At 51.8% G+C, this 24,960-nt stretch overlaps 1 protein-coding gene across 1 annotated transcript in view; it reads right to left on the minus strand.

The window, feature by feature from the left end:
* Positions 1-24,960, minus strand: part of PRKN (parkin RBR E3 ubiquitin protein ligase) — an 851,421-nt gene that overhangs the window by 14,659 nt on the left and 811,802 nt on the right. The gene's annotated exons all lie outside the window — the stretch shown is intronic.

The raw sequence follows: 24,960 nt of genomic DNA on the forward strand, positions 1-24,960 counted from the left end.
GTTCATTCTAGTCATGCCTTTGACGTATGTCACGGTTTCTATATTGAGTTACTTTTTGCAAAGAGCAACAAAGTTGCATTTAGGTGGGATCGGCCACTGTTGACTGAAGAATGTTCCAGGCCTCACAGTGAGTGTGAGAGATGGGGTCCCCTCCCTGGTCCTCAGGACGTGTCTCGTCTAGGAGGCTGGTAGTGCATGTAGGCACCTGGAGTAAAGTGTCACTGATGTCAGACAATGTGAGAAACAGCTGCACTAAAGAATCTCATGTCTAATATTGGGCTACATACAGAGAGGGTGGATGTAGTCATGTGAATGCCCTTAGTTTTGCACTAAAAGCCTGTTTTGGGACGAAGAAATGCGCTGTTAAGCGCTCAGTGCTATCCCTCGCAAAATCAGATGTTGAATTCTGTTTTTCCCCCAAAATATGAACCTTTATTTTCTATTGAGGTAGCACTGACGTGCAACATTACCCGAGTTTCAGGTGCGCAACATAATGATTCGATATTTGTGTATATTACAAAATGACCGTCACAATGTCAGCATCTGTCACCACTGCGTGTGGTTGGGGACTTCTCCCCTGTGATGAGGACTTTTCACATTGACTGTGTTAGCTGACATCGGATATGCACCACAGTGTCAGTGACTGCATTACGTCCTCCTGTCTTATTAAATAACTGGTAAGTTTGCACCTTTCGCCTCATTTCCCCCATTTAGCCCACCCTCCACCCTTTACCTCTGGTGACCAGCAAGCTGTTCTCTATGAGCTTGGTTTTTATTTGTTTTTAGATTCCATGAAGTAAGTAAGGTCGTATGGTATTTGCCCTCCAGGGCCACCCGTGTTGTTACAAATGGCAAGATCTCGTTGTTGTTTTTTTATTGCTGAATAATATTCCATTATGTACATTACTTTTTCTTTACCCGTTCATGCATCAGTGGACAACTTGGTTGCTTCCCTATCTTGCAATTGTGAATAATGCTGCAGTAGATGGGAAAGCGCATGTATTTTTTGAGTTAGTGTTTCTGTTTTCTCCAGAAAAATAATACCCAGAAGTGGGGTTTCTGGGTCACATGGCAGCTTTATTTCTGAGTTTTTGAGAACCCTCCATGCTGCTCCCCACAGCGGCTGCACCGGTTTCTGCGCCCACCAACCGTGCACAGGTCCCCCCGTGCCCCCCCCCCCCCATCCTCACCACCACCTCACGTCTGTTTGGTGATAGCCGCTCGCACAGGCGTGAAGAGATCCCTCGTGGTGGTTTGAATCTGTATTTCCTGGGTGATGAATGAAGTTCTGTGTCTTTCTACATCCTTTAGGTCTTTAGGCCTTTCTTGGAAAAGTGTCTCTTCAGATGCTCTGCCCATTTTCTAATTGGACTGTTCTTTTGCTGTTGACTTGAGTTCCTTGTACACAGGGGCGCGCGAAAGCAGGTTGCAGTCGTGAGTACACGAAGCACAGAGTTAATAAAGCCGCTGTGACCATCCCGACCTGCACGTCTTTTCCCATCCGAACAACCGTACACCTCCCTCTGCCCCCACCCCGTGTTTTGGATACTAGCTCCTTACCAGATACACAGTTTGCAAATGTCTTCTCCCACTCAGTGGGCTGCCTTTTCCTTTCGTTGACGCTTTCCTTTGCTGCGCAGAAGCTTTTCAGTTTGATGTCATCTCAAGTCTTTATTTTTGCTTTTGTTGCCTTTGTGTTTAATGTCAAATACAAAGAATTCATTGTCAAGAGTGACGTTGGGGAGCTTACTGCCTGTGTTTCCTTGTAGGACTTGCATGGTTCCGGGCCTGACGTTCACCTCTTTAAACCATTTTGAGTCCATTCTGGTGTCAGATAGGGGTCCGGTTTCATTCTTTTTGCATGTGGCTGTCCAGTTTTCCCAACACCACTTACTGAAGTGACTGTCCTTCCCCAGTTGTACATTAGTGGCTCCTTTGTCATAAATTAATGGACCATGTAAGTACGAGTTGGTATCTGGGCTCTTGATTCTGGCCCATCAATCCATGTGTGTGTTTTTGTGTCAATACCATGCTGTTTGGGATACAATGGCCTTGTCGTGTTGTTTGAAACCAGGCAGCACGATGCTTCTAGGTTTGCTTTTATTTCCCAAGGTTTCTATTTGGGGTCTTTTGTAGTTCAATACAAATTTTAGGGTTTTGAAAAAGTTCTGTGAAAAATGCCATTGGAATTTTGATAACGATTGTGTTGAATCTGTACATTGTTTGGGGTAATAAAGGCACTTAACTATAATTATTTCAATCCATGAACATGGGATTTTTTTATTTATTTGTGTCCTCTTCAATTTCTTTTATCTGTGTCTTATAGTTTTTAGTGTACATGTCTTTCACCTTGTGAAGGAGAAACTCAGCGTTTTCCTTCCTACATAGGAAAAAAGCCCAGAGAAACAGTTCTTCCCTGCTGTGTGTCTCTCCTGGGAGTCTCTTTACTCACAGAGAACATTTCGCATCGGATACTCTTGGTCACCAAAAGTGTGGGTTCCCCCCCAAAGCACAAGCACTTCTACACCAGCTGGACGTCCTACAGTTTAACCTCTAACACCATCTGCCCTGGGATAGCTTCAGATCTCACGGGCGAGGGCTCAGTCCCACGAGTCAGCCCCCACTGTGACGCCACTCACAAGTTCTGAGTGATGTGACACCACTGTGACACCACTGTGACGCCACTCACAAGCTCTGATTTCACCTGCGCTTCTGACTGACCAGCTACAGATCAGATATTCCAGTGACCACCGCCCTTCAGGTCCAACTAGTCTGCACAGAATTCAGGGGGACGCATTTACCAGCATATTAAAGAGCATGACAAAGAACGCAGATAACCGTGTCCTGGGAGCTCAGCTGGTTAGAGCATTGTCTCGATACACCAAGGCTGTAGGTTCCATCCCCAGTCAGGGCACATACAAGAGTCAACCAATGAATGTATCAAATAAGTGGAACAACAAATTGGTGTTTGTTGTTCCACTCACTCTCTCTCAAATCAATTAAAAAAAAAAGAATACAGATGAACAGCCAGATGGATAGGTATAAACGGTGAGCTCTGGCTGCGGGCGAGGTTCCCTGAACAGGGAAGCTTCTCTCTTCAAGGAGCTGGGGTGTGTCGCTCTCTCAGTGCATGTGTGCTCACCAGCCCGGGAGCCCCGGTCCCTGTACTGTTCGGGGTTTCGTTCGGGCTCCCTCACACAGGCACAGTCAGAGACTAACTCTGTTTCCAGCCCTTCTCCCCTCTCTGAAGAATGAGGGCCAGTGCTGAAAATCCCAAGATTCTAATCAGGACTCGTGCTTTCTGGTGAGCAGCCCACCCATGAGCCACCTGCATGCCCGCCCAGAGCCACCTGAAGAGGATGAAGGGAGCACCCTTCAGTGCCAGCACCCTTCAGAGCACCCAGTGCTCTGAGCGCTCGGCAGCCTGCGAGGCCTTGGGAGCCCCATCAGTGCCAGGAGTGGGGCAGAGACCAATGTGTATTCCCTGTGATCTCACACACGCCCTAGGTTACACTTATTCCTAGTTTTTTTTGTTTCTGATATGATTGAAAATGGAACTGTTTTCTTAGTTTCTCATAGTTCATCATTAGTGTATAGAAACAACGGATTTCTGCAATTTTACTGAAATCATTGATTAGTTCTAACAGTTTCTTTGTTTTGGTGGAGTCTCTAGGGTTTTCTATGTATAATATAGAAATACATAATATATAATATACCATGTCATTTGTGAAGAATGGCAGTGTGACTTCTTTCTTTCCAATTTGGGGGCCTTTCATTTCTCTTATCTCCCTAATTGCCCTGGCTGGGACCTCCAGCACTACGCTGAATAAAGGGGGCGAGAGCGGGCACCCTCGTCTTCTCCCTGACCTTAGAGGGAATGCTTTCAGCTTTTCCCCGTTGAGTAGGATGGTAGCAGTGGGCTGCTCATATATGGCCTTTATCATGTTGAAGCATGTTCCCTCTATGCACAGTTTGCAGAGAGTTTTTATCATAAATGGGTGTTGAATTTCGTCAAATCCTTTTTCTGCACCTACTGATATGATCATGTGGTTTTCCTCCTTCATTTTGTGCATGTGGAGCCTGGTGTTGACGGATTGCAGAGACCCAGCCAAACTCGCATCCCTGGACTACATCTCGCTTCGCCCTGGCGTACGACCTTTTTTTAATGCGTCGCTGCGATCAGTTCGCTCCAATTCAGTGGAGGGTTTTTGCAGCCAGGTGTTCATCAGGGACACCAGCCTGTCATTGTCTTTCCTGGTCGTGCCCTCGTCCGGTTTTGGTATCAGGGGATGCTGGTCTGGAAAGTGAGTTTGGAAGTTCCCTCTCCTTCCACTTTTTGGGAAAGGTCTGAGAAGGACGGGTATGTATTCTTCTTTGAAAATTTGATCGAACTCACCAGTGAAGCCACGTGGTCGTGGATTTCTGCTTGTTGGGAAGATTCAAGTGACCAACTCAGCCTCCTTACTGTTCAGAATATTAGTTCTTCTGACCTGTCTGGATTTTCTATCTGTTCATGGTTTACTCGGGCAGGTTGTGCGTTACTGGGAACTTGACCTGTTTCTTCCAGATTGTCTAATTTGTTGGCATATAGTTATTTACGAGCCTTTGTATTTCTGCGGTAACAGACGTCTTGTCTCCCCGTCATTTCTGACACTATTTGAGCCCTACTTCTTCCTCCCACGGAGAGTCTAGCTGGAGGTCTGTCAGTCACACGTCGCGGTCCTGATCACCCGCTACTCCAGAATGTGACTATGTTTGGAGACAGAGCCTTTGAATCGGTGAGGAGGGAGGCACAGGATAGTTCAGGTGGCCAGATTCCAACATGGCCAGTGTCCTTAAGGAGAACATCAGAACACGGGCACACATGGGCTGACATGTGCCTGTGAGGACGCGGTCGAAGACAGCCACCTGCACGCCTAGGACAGAGGCTCCTGGCCGTGTGGCCTCCAGGTCTGTGAGAGGATGAATTCCTGTTGTCGAGGCCCCCAGTCTGCGGTCCTTTGTGGTGGCAGCCACAGGAAGCGAGGACACAGGCTGAAGTGGGCGTCCTCGTGGGGCAATTGTACTCGCTCCACTATTTGCCTGCCACGGGCCCGAACAGACCCCAGGGCTCCGCTGCTGCCCACCCTTCACGTGCCAGAGAAGGAAGCCGATGGAGCACCTGCTGACGGGGACCTGTCCCACCTCTGTCTGGAGCCCCTCCTGCGAGACGTGATGGGTGGGCTGCTTGAGCAAGAACCTATGTGGGAAGTGGTGGTGGGCCACCTCCTGAGCCGGGTCCTGATGGGAGTGGCTGCTCTGACCCCCCCACCCCAGGATCCTGGCTGCTGAAATCCCACTGCTGGTGCAGAGGCCCACGCAGAGAGACACCAGGGCCCCCGTGGCCCTGGCTGAGCTTGGAACAGCCAGCCAGCTGAGCCACGTGCTGCATGGATCTGCCTGTCCCTGGCTGGGCTGCCCCGCTGACCCCGCACGGAACAGAGATGCGCTGTCTCCGTGGGGCTCTGCCCAGACGAGGGGTGTGTGGGAAGGCCAGAGACCACCCGCTGCAGCTTTAAACCCCGAGTTTTGGAGTGTTTCTTACACAACAGCAGATGCCTGATGGAGTGACGACACCAAGGGTCTGAAAACGCAGACAAGTTCTCAGTATGGGAAAGGTCTCCCATAATCGGGGGGTCTGGCCTTGTGGTGTCTCTGGGCCACACCGGAAGAAGAAAGGCTGTCCTGGACCACACATGTTGTGACTCGTCATCACAAAAAGATCTCATCATGTTTTAAGTAAATTTATGGTTTTGTGTTGGGCTGCATTTGTAGTCATCCTGGGCCGCATGTGGCCCAAGGGCCATGGGTTGGACACTCCTGGAGCAGAAGCTGGGAATCTTTAGCTCCATTTTGCTTAAGGTAAGACCAACATGAACTGATTAACAAGACTGACAACAAACGGGATGGATGGAAAGAACCAGCTTTATCCCAAGTGCCTTGCCACTCCTCCTTGCCTCACAGAGAACTGACCCCCCAAGACACAGTTTCCCTCACCTGCCCGCCCCCCCGAAACAGACTCTACCCCCTGCTGTGTCCAGTCCCTCATTTTAGCAGCTCGTCTGAAGTTACTTTACTGTCAGGACTCAACAGACAGGAAGGGTCCCTTCTGCAGACACGCCGCATCTGTCCTCTGGCCATCACTGTCGGAGAATTTGTCTTCCTGTTGTTTTCTCCCGGCAAAGAGATGGAACCCAGATTTTGTGGGGTACAAAACATACTTAAAAGTTCAGGTCAGTGGGACTGGGGTGGGTGCTAGGATGTCATTATGCGAATCACCAATACCACCAGGTTTTAATTTCTGACATTTTTATTTTCTCTGAATGGAAAGCCAGTGCACTGAACAGTGAATTTCCTGGAATTTCCTCTTAAGCTTTTTTTCCCCCAATGTATTTGCTCATCTTGGGTTTGCCTGAGACCTATCAGGCTGCTCTTAGGTGCTCTCCTGAAAAAAACGAGGCTGCCTGGCCCTCCACCAGGCACAGCTCACAGAGGGTCTCACCCACCGCTCTCTGCAGTGCAGGGCTGCACTAGTAGCTGGGGGAGGGGGGAAGCGCTTCACATCCTATCAGCCAGTGCATGGGATACAGAGTGGGAATCTGGTGGAGAACCGCCCTGGGGGTTGACCCGTTTGTCGGAATACACAGGCCTTCCCCGACACAGTCACTGGCGCCCCTTTCGCACGGGTGCTGCAGGGAGATGATTGGGGGGCGGGGCAGAAACCCTGAGAAGAGACAGCACCTAAGAGTTAACGCCCCACCACTTCGCTATTGGCGAAAGAGAAGTAACAGCTGCAGAAATCAGCAGTGACCATTTGTCACGGACGCACTGGCTACTTCTGTTCCGAGCGGTAACTTGGATTTAGTTACATCAAGCAGGGGCTCCCTTCCGCGACCCCGCTGGGTCTCACACAAAGTGAGGGGATGCCTAGGCAGTCTGGTCCGACCTTGAAAATGGTCAAGGTCTTGGTTATGTTACACCTGATCTCACAACTGTTGACAAAGCGCTGATGTGGGTGCAGAGGCCTCAGTTCCCAAACTGTGCACCAAGGCACCCTGGGGGCCGCGACAAGCCCCCGGGCTGCAGTGGGCACATCAAATTTTGGAGGGACACACGCTGGGACTCAGCATCTGCCAGATCTGGTGTGAACTGGCGGCTCAGGGCAGCGCTCACTCCCGCCCCCCAATGACATCACAGGTTTGCATGGCTTGGAGGTTCCTGTGGTTACAACACCGCCAAGAACCACTGACCAAATGACAGCCATTACGTGAATCTCTGTGTGGAACAGGAGATGTCATTGTTTAAGAACAAAATAAAAAATACATTTTCCAATTCATGTGAACCATTGTTTTCTTTTTTAATAAATTTTTAAAAAATAGTTTATTTATTTATTTATCTTTAAGGGGAAAGAAAGAGGGAGAGAAACATCAATGTATGGTTGCCTTTCGTGCATCGCCTGCTGGGAACTGGCCTGCAGGGAACCAGCCTGCAACCCAGACATGTGCCCTGACTGGGAATTGAATGAACTATTGTTTTCTAAATGACCATTAAGTTATTAAGACATTCATTCGTATGTTATTTGGGTCAAAATATTTTTACACAAAACCTATTCAGGCATTTCTTTTGGCATAAAAGCACCCTGAAAAACGTACGGAGCTGCCAAGGGCATGGCGATCAGGGAGGTCAGGAAACTCGGGTTTAGGCAGACCCCAATCGCCCAGGAACTCTGTTTCTGGCCAGTCTGCGAGAGCGGCCAGTGGTGCAGACGTTGCTGGAGGAGGAGCTTAGGAGACACACACAGGCGCCAGGAGCTCAGGCTCCCCCTGCTGACCGGCGAGCTTCCCACCCGCACGCAGCCTCGCGACAGCAGGCAGTGGAGGGGCTGCGTTGTGCCCCGAGACCTGCTCTGGACGCACTGTGCCTTCCGCCAAGTGACAGCCGAGATGTCTGCAGCAGGTGGGAGAGACGGCCACACGCTTCGATAACGAGCTTCCCTCGAGATAGATCTCACAAATGCCACCCGTTTCCTTACTTACTTAAAAAATAATTCTTAAAGCCTTTTAAAAATGATAAAAGTGTGCCTACTTGTTCTATTGGTTCTCTGAGCTCTACCCCCCAACAGGGTGGATTAGAAAGTAATTCACAGACACTGCATTAGCTCCTGTGAAGTTCGCTCTGTGTGTGGGCTTGGCTAGCTTCCAGCCCCCAGTTCCTTCTACCCCAGGTGTCTCCCTGACGGTGTTCTGAGGGTCCGCCAAGTCTACGGTCAGTTTGCTGTAAGGAAGAGGGATAATCCTACGGCATCTGCGTGGGCTTGACCCAATCAGCTAAAGGTTTTAAGAGCAGAACCGAGGCTTCCCCAAGGAGACGAGAGTCATCTGTGGACAACAGCTTCGGGCCACACGTGAGATTTCCAGGCACCGCCTCCTGGTGGCCTGGCCTATGGATGTGGGGCTTGCCCAGCCATCCCACAGTCACTCAAGCTGAGTCCTCGCCATCAACCCCTTTCTCTCTGCAGGTAAGTTGATACAGATGCAGACACAGGGTGTCGATACATCTCTGCGCATCCCGGGGCCTATGGCCACGGCGGGCATATCCACATCCACATCCACATCCACATCCACATCCACATCCGTATCCGCATCCGCATCCGCATGCACATCCGCATGCACATCCACATCCGCATCCGCATCCGCATCCGCATCCGCATGCACATCCGTATCCACATCCGCATCCACATCCGCATCCACATCCACATCCGTATCCGCATCCGTATCCGCATCCACATCCGTATCCGCATCCACATCCGTATCCACATCCACATCCGCATCCGCATCCGCATCCGCATCCACATGCACATCCACATGCACATCCACATGCACATCCGTATCCACATCCGCATCCACATCCACATCCGCATGCACATCCGCATCCGCATCCGCAACCGCATCCGCAACCGCATCCACATGCACATCCACATGCACATCCACATGCACATCCGTATCCACATCCACATCCGCATCCACATCCGCATCCACATCCGCATCCACATCCACATGCACATCCGCATCCACATGCACATCCACATGCGCATCCGCATCCGCATCCGCATCCGCATCCGCATCCACATCCACATCCACATCCACATCCACATCCACATCCACATTGTTTCCAACTGGTGCTGCCTCTCTGCTAGATCGCTCAGCTCCTACAAAAAAATTCACTAGGTCAGTTTATCTTGTTAGGTCTGTTACTCTTTCGAAAAGGACTCATGTCAAGAACTATTGAATTTTCTATGTGATTTGCAAAACTGTTGTTCAAATTTCTTCCCATTTTTTTTTTTTATTCCTGGTACCCACGGGACATTTCTTCTTAGAATTCAACACTAGGAGTTGGTCACTCCCAACTGGGTGATGGTTTCCCTGTATTTGACAATGAACATGGGGACCGAATACATTTTATTCTCTTTGGGGTTAGCTGTAGGGCAGGTTGGACTTGACTTCCCACTCAACTGTTGTAATTAGCTCATCCTCGGCGCCTAAGGTGGGGCATGCAATTCTGAAAGCACTGCTTGCTAAGTGATAAATTCAACAGGCTGACTGTTTTATCCCAGTGAAGCCTTGACGTCAGAGAGACCCGGAGCCGGAGGCCCGTTTCCGTCATTGACTGGCTGCGGGACATTAATGTCTCCCCGCTTCAGTTTGTACCCGTGAAGCAGAAATTACATGGTAATAAATATTCCACACAGTTTCTGGCACACAGTAAACTCAACAAGTGATTTTTAAATAGAGTTATGATTTTTTATAAACAATAACATTCTATTGAAAAGCATGGTGATAGTAATGAGAGCAATTCCCAGTACCTTGGTAGGAACTACTGTTACGTGCAAGTCCCGGGCAAGGCTGAGGGCCCCAGAACCGCCGTGTTGAAAGCGGTGCTGGCTTCCCTGTGCTCGTGCGCGTGCAGGGACATCGGCACGGCCAGTCCCCTCACGCAGTCCGGGGCTCCCAACCAGCTCCGTGAACTGCCCATCCCATTTATCACTCAGTGTCATGTCAGCAGAGAAGCCATTTGATCGATGTTTGACTTTGATTTTCCATATGCTGATAATGGAGACATTCAAAAGGAGATGTGCCTGTGTATTTAGTTTGGAGACATGAAAAGGATTTGCACGAACAGCTGCCGATGCCGTCAGAACATCCCAGCGGCTGCCGATCAATGAAGCGTAGAGCCAGCCACGCCGACCAGTCATGACCCTCACACTAAGGGTCGGATCTTGGAAGCTGAAAGCTCTAAGGAAACCTGAACGTCTCTGTGCCTGGTCTCTGTCACAGTGGTGTCTACTGTAAAAGTATTTGAGTAGCTGGCATTTACGTTTCTTCCATGGCTCTGAAGTTCTATGTTGCAAGAACGGGAGAGAGTCAAATGCCATCCCAGGAAACATCAAGAACTCCCGCCCCTACACACACACCTGTGCTTGTCTGGGAATAGATGCAAATGTTTCACATTGTTGCACGACTGTCCAGAAGATGGCAGTGCTGCCTTACAGGACTCAGCCTCAGAGCGTTAGACACAGCAAAGCTCCCCATGGGGGCCAGCTGCCCCCCTACGTGGAACTCAAAACTCCTCCGACAAGCCCGTGCCGCAGGACGGAAATGGTGTTCAATTAGGATGCATTAAGACACAATTTTGAAAAGAGAAGAGAATCGGGTGATACTTCATTCAAGTGCATGTTTTCAGATCACGGAATCTCAGGGTGAGACAAGCGTCTTAAACGTCCACGTTTTACATGCAAACAGACAAGCACGGTCTTGTACACGCAATCTCCAAGGGGCTGGGAGTAAAGCGTTGTAAGGAGGCTGAGTAGAGCTCAGTGGTTGAACTCCTTTGCATTTTTCAAATTCTGCACTGATCGCCAAGGATGGTTAAACCACGCCCTCTAGTGTCTCACAAAATTCTGTGACCCCAATCTCGCCTCCACCCCTCCACCCCTCCACCCCCCGCGTTGCTTTTATTTTAGGTCTGCTACCAAGAAAGGGCCTTTCCTCTCCCTGGTTTAATTTCCTTTCAATGGGAGCTCTTACGAGAACGGACATCCTGTTTCCAACACCGCTGTTTATTTTGTCTAACACATGTGTGCGCCAGGTGATCTTCCCAATGTATCAATTTGTGTGCCCACCATGAGGACGGTGCAGTAGGCAACTCTACGGCCACCTGTCCCCAACCCAGGGACCAGTAAGAGACGATGGGCCCGCCCAGGGAGAGGCCATGTGCCCAGCGTCCCTGTGACAGGGCTGACCTCAGAGCCTCCAGCTAGGAGAGGCACCCAGTAAACGCCGCAGGCGCTGACCTGTCCAACTATAACTATAGACAAAGATATCGAAACCGATTCCCACTCCCACACGGCTACAGGTACCATAAAGTTAAAACTGTTATTGGCCACTTAGTTCCCTTTTCTTTAAGAGCTTTACTGAGAGATGAAGCACGTAGGCGTGGGTTTTGAAAAACAGCTTCAGTCTGGAGTGGATCCTACACGCACACTCAAAAGGTGTAAAAAGCTCAGTGAAAAGCGAGTCCCGGCTCCCGGGTCCACTACAAAACTTCCCAGAGATAACCACTGTCAGCTGCCTGCACCTTTCTGGGAAGTTTCATGCATTCGACGACGAATCCAATGCTGTTTTCACACAGAAATGGCATGCAGATGTTGCATAATGTATTGCTCTCTGTACCTTGCTTTTCACGAGATACACATGCAGCGGGCCCTGCGTCAGTGTGGACGCAGTGGCCCTATCCTTCCTCCGCAGCCGTGCGGCATTCCCGTTGCCAGAAGCACCGGATGCAGGGAACCGGCCCTGTGAACGAGCACTAAGGCCTGGTCCTTTCCGGTTCCACCACTATAAACAAAGTCCTGCCGCACACGCACAGTGCACACTGGGGAGGAAGTCTGAAGGGCTCTTTTCTGGAAGTGAAACGGCTGGGTCCCAGCGCACGTGGGCCCTCAGGTCTGATTGCCTTTGGGACCCGGCTCTCCGTGGGGGATGCCGGTCCCACCCACCCCCAGCAGTGAGCTGTGTGCGGCCTGTGTCTGCCCAATGCCCGGACCCCATGATGGCCTCTGTCAAATATCAGCATTAAACGAATCTCAGAGAAATCGCAGCACCTCGGCTAACACCTTCTTTCCCCATGTGCTGTCATCACAGAAGCATGTTCCTGGCTAAAGAAGTGTCACTTTGGAGTCTTGTGCATATGGCTGACCCCAGGATGAGAGTGGCCGGGGTCACCCTGTCATCTCCCCACTCGTCTGGCCTGTGCTCCGTGACAAGGAGCTGTCTCCTTGTTCCCATTGGCCTGAGTTCAGCCTGCTTGTGAAAAGGAATTTAAGTAACTTTACCTCGGTGGCTTTAAGCACTGATAGCCCACAAACCAGAGGTCCAGGTGAGAGAGAAACAGGAGGGTGGGGAGCATGGGGTTCAGCGGCCATGGCTGTGTCCTGGCTCATGAATCGGAGCAGAACAGGCTTGCCAGGAATCACCTAGGACAGCACTGGGCAGGGGACACGGTGGGGGGGGTGCTGTTACAGGTGTGATTTATGGGGGTGACCCTCTCTCCCTCATCTCCCTGCTTTCTGTCTCGCCCTGTCTTTGCTGTCACCATTTTAAGGGACACTTCCTGTGGTGGTGGTCCCCACCCCCATCCCCCAGCCTTCACATCCAGACTCCCCTCCCCCCTCAGGCCCAGGCAGAGTGTGGCCGCGGCTGGGAGCCTGTGAGGACTGGAGGGCACGCTCATGCCATCCAGGCCCCTCTCTGCAGGCTTCCAGGAGGGCGAAGTTCTGTTGCTGACAACTCCCTTTAGCATCTTGCAAGGACAACTCAGGTTTGCTTTCAAATCCGGGTGTCCCAGGCCTCACGGAACATTTGGCTCCTTGTAGAAATGGAGCCCTGGTCACAGAGCATCAAATTCAACTCCACTTTCAAATATTGCCATTCATTAGTGAACATGTGTGAGAATGGCCATTCATTAGGAAAATGCCCAGCATATGTCTTCCATAATTTCTAACTGGTCTCCAGTCTTGGTGACCTCATCACTCACAATCTGGCAGCAAGGCACCAGACTCTGGAAAGATGGTTACACGGTGCCATCAAACTGCGAGCCCCCGGCCATATGGCAGCCCGAGCCCAGTGCGTCCCGCTGCCCGCAGGCATCCTTCTGTTCTGTCGTGTGGCGGGGGAGACCGAACGCTTCCGTGGAGCACCTGGGCCCAACCCAGGCGACCCAGGGCCGGCTGGCTCTGGAGAGGGGCCACGTCGCACGTCGCAGAGACCTTGTGTTTGGCGGTCTTGCAGCTCATCAATGATCCAACTGTGCGGCCAACCATTACTCTGTACTGGGCAGTTCCATAGGTGTCTTGGGAGCACAGCAGTCCCTGCCCCTCTCCCCACAGCCTCAGCCAAACAGGTCAGGGTGTTTTTCTCTTAAGCGCTGTGTCTCTCACATGCACACTTCTATCAAAATGTTTGTCCTCTCTATAAAGTTGTTCTCCGCTTCTGAATGGAGGGGACTCATGTCTCATCCCTCTTTCTTTTCCCAGGACCTGGCATCTGGAGCAGGGTGGGCGGCCGGCCTGTGTGCTGCACGCCAGGGGCCATTGAGCTCACAGAGGACACGGCTCAGTGGGAGAAGCAGTGTTTATAAAAAATAGGAGGCCTCTCTGGAGAACGAGGCCCCAGGATCTACTGCCCTGTGCTGAGCTGTCTGCAGGATGCGAGGAGAGTGGACGGGGTGGGGTTGTGGGGCGGGTGTTCACTTTTCTGCCCCAGGCACTGCGCTCCCTCCCCAGTCAGTGGCCCTGGCACAGAGACTGGCCCGTCACCCCTGGACTGACAGCCTGACAGCTCTCCCCCATTCCCCACATCCCTCCTAAGTGGTGTGATGCCTGTTGTGTAGGCAGGTCCATTTGGGTAAGCTGCAATCCTTTCAAATTTAAGTCAACTTAAAGTCCATATAATTATTGTGAAATTGTTGGAGAGAACGAATTTGGGTTTCAAAGAGCAAAAATTTAAAGAGTTAACTTGCAGGGGCAAGAGGAAGGGGCAGAGTTGGAGGGAGCCCCTGGTGGTTTCCTGAGCTGCCCTCTGTCCTTTCCTACTCAGACACACCCAGTCATCCCTGTTTGCTCAGCACGGACCTCAGATTCTCCCAGGAGCCAGTCCTACACCTCCCGGTGGAGCTGAGGACCACTCCTGTGTCCCCCATCACTGGTGCGTGTCTCGACCCCACAGACCTATGTGGGGGCGTGACTACCCCCGGTTCACTGCATGGAGAGCCTCGGAGCACAAGCAGCCTACACGCAGGGCCTAGCACAGCGGCTGTCCCAGAGGCAGCAACGGACAAACACTTGTCAGGCGAGCAGTGGCAATGGAGCAGGAGGGCAGCGCAGGGTCACGGGGACCCTGCCCTAAGGGTGGCCAGGAATGGGCAGTGGGGAGATAAATCCACGCACTCCATGAGGGGAGTTCTTGCGTGAACTTCCAGCCCGAGACTTTCATCCAATGGTGCCATCATTGGCCAAGTTCAGAGGCTAGGGTCACAGGGAGGAAAGAAGTGAGACAGTGCCATGACAGATGCATGTGATCGGTTTGAAAACAGGAAAAGGAAATGAAGCGAAAGAATGAAGATGCCAGGGAGAGAGTGGGTAGTGGTGGACACAGCCCTGGAGAAGTGAGGGAAAGACCTGGAGAACACAGAGCGTCAGTCTGATTAAAGAAAACGGGGGCCACTGGCTAAGTGACAGTGTGTGAGTTTTCCTACCACACTGGGAGTCATTTNTTGTCAGGCGAGCAGTGGCAATGGAGCAGGAGGGCAGCGCAGGGTCACGGGGGCCCTGCCCTAAGGATGGCCAGGAATGGGCGGTGGGGAGATAAATCCACGCACTCCATGAGGGGAGTTCTTGCATGAACTTCCAGCCCGAGACTTTCATCCAATGGTGCCATCATCGGCCAAGTTCAGAGGCTAGGGTCACAGGGAGGAAAGAAGTGAGACGGTGCCATGACAGATGCATGTGATCGGCTTGAAAACAGGAAAAGGAAATGAAGCGAGAGAATGAAGATGCCAGGGAGAGAGTGGGTAGTGGTGGACACAGCCCTGGAGAAGTGAGGGAAAGACCTGGAGAACACAGAGCGTCAGTCTGATTAAAGAAAACGGGGGCCACTGGCTAAGTGACAGTGTGTGAGTTTTCCTACCGCACTGGGAGTCATTTGTTTGAAGGAGACCAAGAAAACCAGAACCAACCTGAGATACCTCCGACACTCTCGGTGTCTGCTGGGCCTGAGTGTGCACATTGTTAAACACTGTACTGAGGACAGAGTGTGTCCAGACCACTAACCATGGAGTGACCTCACGACAGGGTGAACGACGGAAGTTAGAGTCCCGAAGGGCACCGTGGGCTGAGAGGCCAACAGGGCAGTCCCGAAAATCTAGTCCGTGTATCTAGTGTCCCTGAGCTCAGTGGGTGCTTGAACCCTGTTTCCCACATCAGCAAGGTACAGCCAGCGCCAGTTCAAAGTTACGATCCCAGAAACGGGTTAAGATTTTACTCTGTTCACACATACTACCTGTCATAGCATGTTTCTGTGACTCTGAGAGCAGACTTTTCTGCAGGACAAGGGAGCACAGTGTGGCCACTCCCTGTACGATGCCACGGACCACCTTGAAGTCTTCCTCACCAGAAGGCTCTGTGCTCAAGGCTCGAGGCCCCCTCATGGCCACAGGGGACAGGCACCCTCCTCTGGTTGGATTTCTACCAGAAAGCATGATGTCCTTCAGATCCTTAAAAAAACAGGACCCATCTTTCTCTTGTGGGGACGGACTGACCTAGGTTTATCATCGTTCATCTCCACCGAGGGCAGGGGCCTCGACCCAGTGATGCGATTGCTCCACCGTCCCCTTCGGCTCCGGGACGCGGACCCGGATACTGGTCCCTGCGAGCGAGCCCCAGCCCTTTGCTTTGGTGCAGACCAGGAACAGAATGTGTGGCGTGACACGGGCTTTGCCGCATTCACAATGGGATTGGGGGCAAAGGCCGTTAACTGTCACTTGTTATTATTTGCTTATGTGCCTCGCTTTTATGACTGCTGCTTATTTGTGGTGACTGCAGCAGCCACTGAGTCCCTTCACTCAGAGTGGGCCCACGTCATCAGTGTTTCTGGCAGGGCCCTAGGGACCCAGGACAGGAGCAAGGGCCCTCAGGGCTTATAGCCACACTGGCTCCTGTTCCCAGGGTCACAACCTGCAGGACAGCTTGGTGACAGTGGATTAGGAAAAGGAGGAGCTGTGAATCTACACCTGTTGATTTCAATGTGGCAGCTTGTGCATTTTAAAAAATTGTTTTTAAACTTATTTTAGAGAAAGGGGAAAGGAAGGAGAAAGAGAAAGAGAGAAACATTGAGTGGTTGCCTCTCATTTGCACCTGGAATGGGGATTGAACAGGCAACCCACCCATGTGTCTCAACCAAGGATTGAACCCACAACCCAGGCACGTGCCCTGACTGTGAATCTAACCAGCAACACTTTGCTTCGTGGGGCGACACCAAATCCATTGAGCTACACCAGTCAAGGCAGTTTGTTTTTTTAAAGTAGATTTTGCTCCTGTCAATTTTGAATAATATACTTCACTTAGTGGGAAGACAGTGGGTTTTTTTTTTGTGTGTGTGTAGTCCCTAGACTCTAAAGTAGACACGCCTGTCACACAGGTTTGCACTGGGAATAAGCCCATGGAGGGAGGAGCCAGGAGGCGGCCTTGGCCCAGGAGTGGCTCTGCGGCCTCCAGCTTCCATTTTCTTCCCTATGCATACTTGCACCTTGATTTGACATAATTCTTGTATTCACAATCTAATCTTCCCACTCAGTGTGTAACTCTCCCTCTCTTTTTGTTAGTGAGACAGTTTAGTCTGAAAGGAAAGTGGAGTCTCCATTGGCATATTTTTGCTGTTTCTTAAATCCATCAGGACTGTAAGGTGGGTCCTGGCTGGTGTGGCTCAGTGGATTGAGCACTGGACTGCGAACCAAAGGGTCGTTGGTTCAATTCCCAGTCAGGGCATGTTCCTGGGTTGCAGACCAGGTCCCCAGTAGAGGGCGTGTGAGAGGCAACCATACATTGATGCTTTTCTCTCTTTTTTTCTTCCTTTCCTCTCTCAAACATAAATAAATAAAATCTTAAAAAAAAAACAACCCTGTAAGCTGGGTCGTTTCCACGTTCTTTTGGACTGAGGTGTCAGCTCAGTTTGTACAAACCTCCTGTGATGCTGAGATCACTGTGCCTTAATAGTGACTTCTTGGTCTGTTCTTTGATTGGTGACCTAAGTCACACTTCATACTGTCAGTAGAAGCAGGATTTCGACTGCAATGCCTTATGTACCGCAACACAGTGGCTTCTTGCTCAGTATTAGCTCAAAGCGAATGCCTTCTAGGCTAGTGACAATAGACTGCCTTCGATAAATGATTTCTAAACTCCTTTATCCCCGTCAATTTCCATTCCACTCAAGCGAAATGGACTCCTCTCCCCCCACGTTCAGCGATCAGTGGCGTGAAATTTAAGTACAGCTTGTCTCTGTCAGTCGGTGCTCCACTCCAAGCTACCAGCGCGATGTGGAATTGCAAATCCGTGCTCATGTTTTAGACGATGAATTAGGGTGTCAACTCAATGACGCCATCCCCGAGGAATGTGGAACCAGTGAGGACTGAGGAAGAACGTTCGGGTGTTCTGGGAGAGGACAGCACTTCATCTGATCTTTTTAATAAAATGGGCCTTGAGAGGGACTTAATTAAACTTTAATTTGAAGATTAACTTAGTGTAAATCACGTTTGTTTTTTATAAATGTGGCTTTATAATTTTTTACGCTAAGGAGAGTTGCAGTCACAACAAAGTGATTACGATTTCTAAGAGATAAACTGATGGTCATGAACTAGCAGTGAATCGTCAATATGGAAATGGGCGGCTTGGGGAACAAGAGGAGGCCCCGCACGGGCTGGCAGGGGCGGGAGAGGGGGTCTGGGAAGGCGGCCAGCCCCCGCCGCCTGCAGGCGGGACCCTGCGCTGTACTGCCGTTTGCTGGGGGCAACATTCACTGTGAAATGCACGCTCAATTTAACAACAGTGTGACAAGAGAAAACAGAAGGCTGTTACCGTGAATATCCACATTGACGGGAAACATTATCCTGATTACAGAAATGAGAAAACACAGGGCCCTGCAAAATGACGCCCCCTTTTTATTACAAAAGCTTTGATCACAAAATCGTATGCACGTCATCCTGTGACATAACAACATCATACTCAAGTGCACCATAGGACATTTTAGGTGACACGTTGAAACTGAAACTACACATTACGACACCCACATTATCACCCTACCCACCGTGTCCACGCAGGCACACTTCCGGCCGACCCGTCTATAAAAACATGCTTCCCGGAAGTGAGGACACGTTAGTCTACAGAGCTGTGAACGCTCCCACGTGCTGTCACCCTCGAGCTCTCTGTTCCAAGAATTATTCTTCCTAGAGAAAGATCGGGACTCTAGCAGCAGCTAGGCCACAGGAAAGCTGCCCCTGTTCCGGGAGGTAAGCATTTAAATATGGCGGGGCCCACCTCCGTGAACGGCCATCTGGTCACCATGAGACGAGGCAAGAGCGAAAAGCCAAGATGCCTGTGATGACCTGTTACTGAGGGGAGAGAACCGCGAGCACAGCGCGTTGGCACAAACTCATTTCTGTTAAAAGTGTGCATGTGCACATGAGTATGTGTGTGCAAAAAGCATCCAGAAAGCTCTACAGCAATGCTTCAACCCCCCACCGCCCCCCCCCCCCAGCTATGCGGGGTGATGGCTGCTTTCTTCTGTTTCCTTTTAGTTCTCCTACAGCTTCTGACATTTTTATGATGAACATGCGTTGCTTTTGCAATAATGACAGATCTTTTGGTCATCATTTAACAAGGGGGCTTTGGGTGAGCCTGTAGGCTGTGGTTGCACCCTCAGGCTGGAAGGGTCCGCGAAGCTGGCCAAATGCATATTAAATGCAGGAAGGAGCTGGAGAGCGGAGGAAGAAGAGGGGGTGGGTGCTGTGGGCAGGAACGAATGCAGGGCCGTGGTCTGGTGCCTACGTAATGGCATCCAAGAGCTATCTGTGGGTTCTCGAAGGAATCCGGAGGTATAATTCCCAATGGCGCTTCTTCCCATCGCCTTATTAGAACAAAATATTAGGAAACAGCTAAAGAAGTCATATTCAAAGGTACATGTCCTTGCCCATTCACACACGGTCCCTACGGCAGTCTGCCCGCGCACAGCAGGGCCCATGGACGCTGTTGGGGGCAGGGCCTGTGCCTCGAGTTTGGACCGACGCCTCCGGGACTGCCAGGCCTCTGATTGCTCTGTCACCCACCAGGTTGCAGTGCCAGCTGTCTCCCAGAGAAGGGTCTTTGAGAACGAACTGCCAAGTGGCACTCACAAGCACACCGTGGTGGGATGGACCCGTCTTTCAGGGGTGGCCCCTGTTCGAGGACACAGCCAGTGACTTCTGAACTGAAAGCACTTCCCAGTTCCAAGGATAGTTGTGTGCCTGCTGGGTATTTTTAAATTGCCAGAAGGCTCAGCGGGATCCCACGAAGTTGTCGCTATAAAAATGAGTGCTAGCCCCGACCGCGGAGGGATGTTTCCCAGTAAACAGCAACCTGTGGAAGGAGGATTGACGTCCTGTTTGAAATCATGGACTGCAGACCCACGCCTCCCCGTCGTCCTACTGCCCGCAGGATCCACTTAAAGGAACGCATGCCCTGAGGTGACGGTTCCCACGCCTGAGGTCTGAGCAGGCCCTCCGACCAGTGGAGCGGCTAGGAATCTGCACAGACCTGAGCCAAAGCTCCCGTCTCATCCAGTTTGCTGTGTCTGGCTGTTCAGTTGAGGAGCAGAACTGAAAAACATCTCAGGAAGTACTGGAAATGGCCAGATGAGATTCTGTCCTGTGTGCGTGGTGAATGAAAGCGCTAAGCTGGGTACCAGCGTCCTTCTCGGTCCCTGGGCAAGAATGGAGAAGACGGTGGCTGCAGGGCCTGGACACACTGGGTGTGCTGGACACCCACTGGTCAGCAGCTTGGTGCTTGGAGGGCCGGCTGCCCTTGAGGAGGTGGGAACACAGAGGATGCGACATTGGGTAGCGAGAGGCAAGGGGACCAGGGCAGGCAGGAGGGCTGGGAGTGTGAGGACGTGACAGGGAGTGCAAGTGAGTGTGTGAGTGTTTAAGAGTGAGCACAAGCATGTGAATGTGTGTGAGAGTATGTGAGTGTGTAAGAGCATGTGAGTGACGGTGAATGTGTGTGTGTTTAAGAGTATGTGTGTGAGAGTGAGAGTGTGTGTGTAAGAGTAGTTGAGACCAAAAGTGTGTGTGAGATGAGTTTGTGCAAGTGTGTGGTGAATGTGCAGTGTGGGTGTGTAAAGTGAGCCTGAGTGAGTGTGTGAGAGTGTGAAGGAAGGAGAGTGAGTATGAGAGAGTGTGAATGGTGTGTGAGTGTGAGAGGACAGTGAGTGAGCGTGAGAAGGGGTGTGTATGTATGAGAGTGAGTGTGAGAGGACAGTGAGTGAGCATGTCTCACATGGGTGCAGTGTGTGCACTTGTGTGGAGCTGTGGCTGCCACAAACGTCTGTGTAAGTGGCACAGGCCGATGGCAGCTGGCAGCCCTCGAGCCAGACAGGGTGGGCCCTGCTGCGGCCCCTCCCTCCTGTGTTTGGAGGTGGCGGTTTTGGCCGCAAAGGCTCTAAGCGCCTCTCTCACCCTCTCCCCCAGGGCTTTCCCGGCCGGGGCAGGCACCTGACCCCATCTAGGGGCAGCTGCGCACAGCCTTTCAGGACAACGGGGCCCCAGACCCGCAGTGTGTGGCTGCCCATGTGAGCCGTCACGCCGCCTGCCACTGGTGTTGCCTGCAGCCCCACCGCTGGGCTGTCCTCAGAGGGGCCCTGGGCATCAGCGGCCAGCTCGGAGCCAGGTCGGCAGGATGTGCGAGGTCCCCTGCCCTCTGGGTGTCCCTAGGCCATGCGGACGCTCAGGTCGTGCAGAAGCACACAGGGTGGGGGTGGGGGCAGGTCCTCCGCACAGGAGGGCTGGAGGGAAGGCCAGAGGACTCGGTGAGCCATCGGGAGGGACAGGAAGAAGTGGCATTTGAAATACGTCACCTACTCTCAAGACAGTGGTTGGGGAAGGTGTCTGTGGTGCCAAGGGCAGAACATTAGTCAGGGAGCAAACGGAAAGTTTAATCCTTAGAAGAACCTGCGATGCCTTAAAGCAGAACAGAACAAAACAGAAAAGCGACTGCCACCCCCCGCAGGGGAATAGCAGGAAGGCCCCGGTGGACGGCTCCCTGCGTTTACGAATATGGTGGCTGCCAGGCTGCCAGGTGCCGTCTCTTCTTGAGACGGTTTCCTGGCATTGAAAGAGCACAGTGCGCACTCAGACCCCCGCCCCCAGCTGACTTTCTCGTGCGATCAGTAAGTTAATACTGTGAGCAATAACATAAACCATCGCGGTTTTTCCAGGACACTTGTATGCTCCGGTTTCATTGTGAGGCGAGATTCATTACCTCTGCTCTGTTGATGAGCCCCCAGAGACCCCCCTTCAGAGTTGGGTGCCATGGCGACAGGCAGACAGGAGGTAATCTGGCGCTATCTGTGGAAGCTAACGCTACGCAGCTTGTGGCCTGGGAACGCACCGTCCGTCCATCCATCCACCCATTCGTTAATTCACTCACTCATTTGTCACATAAGCACCGACCGCGTGTCATGTCTGTGGCTTGCGCTGGGGAGAGAATATGGGGATCAGAGGTGCGGCCTGTGTCTGCTTGTGCACCCTGACTTCCCATCTGCTGGGCTAGCCTGGCTCAGGATGACGCTTTGTTCACGCAGCCACAAATCGGGCCGTGGTAGAAACCGCACCGCCATTCCCGCACCCCCCAATACCGCAGAGGCCGGGGACTGCAGGGGCCTAGGAGGCCTGCGTGTCAGGGCAGCTCCTCCCTTCCCTTCACTTTTGGAAACTGCTGGGTCTCCTGGAGGGTGGCTCCCAGAGCGTGGCCTGGGAGGTCTGTGCAAGACTCCGGTCACACACACACTCTCTGTCCCATGCCAGGCCCACCCTCCCTCCTTATACTTCCTCCTCCCATGTCCCCTTCCACTACCGGGAAAGCCATTTAAAAGTCATACATCCTGTCCTCCCCTCTTAACTGCAAGGGATGGTTCCAGTCCCCCCTGGGGGGGGGGTGTCTGAAACTGCAAATGGCACCGACCCTACTCGTACTGTGTTTTTCCTGTGTGTACAACCTATGATAAGGTTAAGTTATGAATCAGGCCCGGGAGAAATGGAGGACAGTAACTGATGATAAACAGAAGGATTATAACAATGGGCAGTAATGAAAGTCATGTGCGTGACTCAGGGCCCTTTTTAAGTAAAGTGAGGGCGACTTGAATACCAGGGCTGAGACACCATGGCCTTCGGTCTGACAACCCAGATACCACCGAGTAGCTTACACAGTGTGGTGGCTCGCACGGCGGTGTGGTAGCACTGGACAAAGGGGACCACCTCCGGGCCGGATGGAGCTGCCTGTGTGAGATTCCATCATGCTCCTCAGAACAGCGTACAATTTAAAGCTTATGATTTTTTTATTTGTGGAATTTTCCATTTAATATTTTCAGACCACCGTTGACCACAGATCACTGAAACTACAAGAAGCAAAAGCTCAGATAAGAGGGACTACTTGTACAGATTATGGAAAAGGGAACGAAGTGTTTAGCAATTCATCAGCCTATCAACAAGGGTTAACTGGATGCATTTAGAAGGCCCAGGGGTGGGTCAGACCCCAAGGAGGGGCTACTGCAGGGAGTGCTGGGAAAGGAGGCTGGGACTGGGACGCCGTTGGACAGTGGGGCTGGGCGAGGGAGCTGGCAGGGGACTGCTCTGTGCTGGTCCTCGGGCCAGGGCTTTCTGCTCACGGTCTTTCACATCAGTCTGGCTGAGAGGGGGCCAAGGGTCATTCCCGGGGACAAATGAGCTGTTGAAATATCCCAACTCTGAGCCAGGTACCTCAAGAATGTAAGTTTTATGTACAAGGCAAGGCCCCCTGAGAGAAAAGGTGCTGTCAGGAGGGGCAGGCTGGGTGGCCTCCCCCAGGCTTCCCTTCTTTCTCCTGTGAATTATGAGGTATCTGGGGTGGTGGCGGGGTGGGGGGCACTGCAGAGGCAGAGGCTTAAACTCCTTTACAACACGTTTCCAAGGACGAGGAGCATAGGAGACCCCCTTTGAGCCCGGGCGGCAGGCGGCCTGGCGGCCCCTCTGTGCAGCAGGCCTAGAGCTAGGCCGGCCCCCTGTGCCTCCCACTGGGTGGCCGGGCCAGCTGGCCTGCACGGGTCCCCGGAGGACTCTGGCTGTGCTCTGCGGCACTCAGCTCCGAGGAGCAGTGCTGCGTTCCTTCCTACGCAGCTCCGAGAATGGGATTTGTGTCTTACATGGAGGAAAGAGAAAAGGAACTCATTTGTTCTCGGGGCAGCCTGGCTGTTGTTTCCTGAACTGTCCCAAGGACACAGGAAGTCGGGCTGTTTTTCCGATGAGACGCAGGACCTCTGCGATGTCCACGACATGTCGGAGATTTGGGCTGTCCACCACGCCCCTCCTGCCCCCTCCCTGGGTGTGAATCCAGACATAGCAGACCAGACTGGATGGAAGTGAGGGCTTTTGTAAATCGATAATCCACCGAGTCCAAGGCGCCAGGCAAGCAGGGCTGGGGTGTGGAGACACACCTATTCCCCGCGCCCCCAAACACAGCCTGGGTCTGCTTTCCACCCGGAATCAGAGTCAGTGACACAGGGGAACCACCGGTGACCCATGTCACCCCTCCCCAGCATTTGGACCCAGTGGGGCTGAGTCCCGGGCCGTTCTCAGACTTCGCAGGCTGGGTGGCACCCAGCAGGATGGCACAGCGTGACCCTCCTGTGTCAGCCCAGGGTCACGCTCTCTGGGCTCCTTCTGAAGACAACTTCCCGGGTGGGCTGCCTGTTGCACTGATAACGCCATCTTGAAAAGGCGTCACTGTGTATGGATAAAAATACTGAAATAACAAAGGGCGCATTTACTTTGGAAATATTAATATGTAACGAGCTAGACAAACAGTGAGTTTTGAAGCAATCTCTGCCAGTCTGTTTAGCCAACGTAGAGAAGAAAAACAGGTGACTCAAGCCAAACGTTTTTACTCAGCACTTGAACTACATCTCGTGGAGCGGCTCTGACGAGACTGTTTGATGGGGGGAAACATGCAACCGTTTTGGAGGAGAAAAGATTAGTCTTCATACCAGAAAGTGAACTTGCCTATGTTCGTGTATTTGTCTTTACACAGTTTGACGGCCGCTTTTAAACTCTGGTGTTGGCTCTTTGCTCTCGGAGTCAAAACCCTCAGCATTATTTTTGGGATCCTTCACCACCAAGTGCAAATGGTAGCTTTTCTTAGGAAACAGACATTACCAGCCTCCACCAGTAGGTGCCACTGTTCATTTATCAGAAACCAACCGGAAGCCCAGGCAATTGCCTGGGCTAAAATAACAAGCATGTTTTCTGGAAATAAAATAACCAGTAAGTACTGGGAAAGGATTATTTTCTTTCGCAGGTGTCTCCAAATCAAAGCTGAAGTGTGAACAGCAGTTCGCTCCTTCTCTGGCCTCCCACGTCGTGTTTGCTTCCAGAACTTTAGCACCATGGTAAGAATTCCTCCTAAACCACATCTGTGCCTCAGCTCCAAGCGCCTGACCCTGTAAACATTTAGTGGCTAATTTTGCTCATAAAGTGCATTGGTGTTTCCTGGCATAGGCGGTGGGGTGTTCTAGTACTTCAGCATAAGTC

Source organism: Sturnira hondurensis, unplaced genomic scaffold, assembly GCF_014824575.4.
Source record: "Sturnira hondurensis isolate 20B ecotype Veracruz unplaced genomic scaffold, ASM1482457v3 Scaffold0000167, whole genome shotgun sequence".
Lineage (NCBI taxonomy): Eukaryota > Metazoa > Chordata > Mammalia > Chiroptera > Phyllostomidae > Sturnira > Sturnira hondurensis.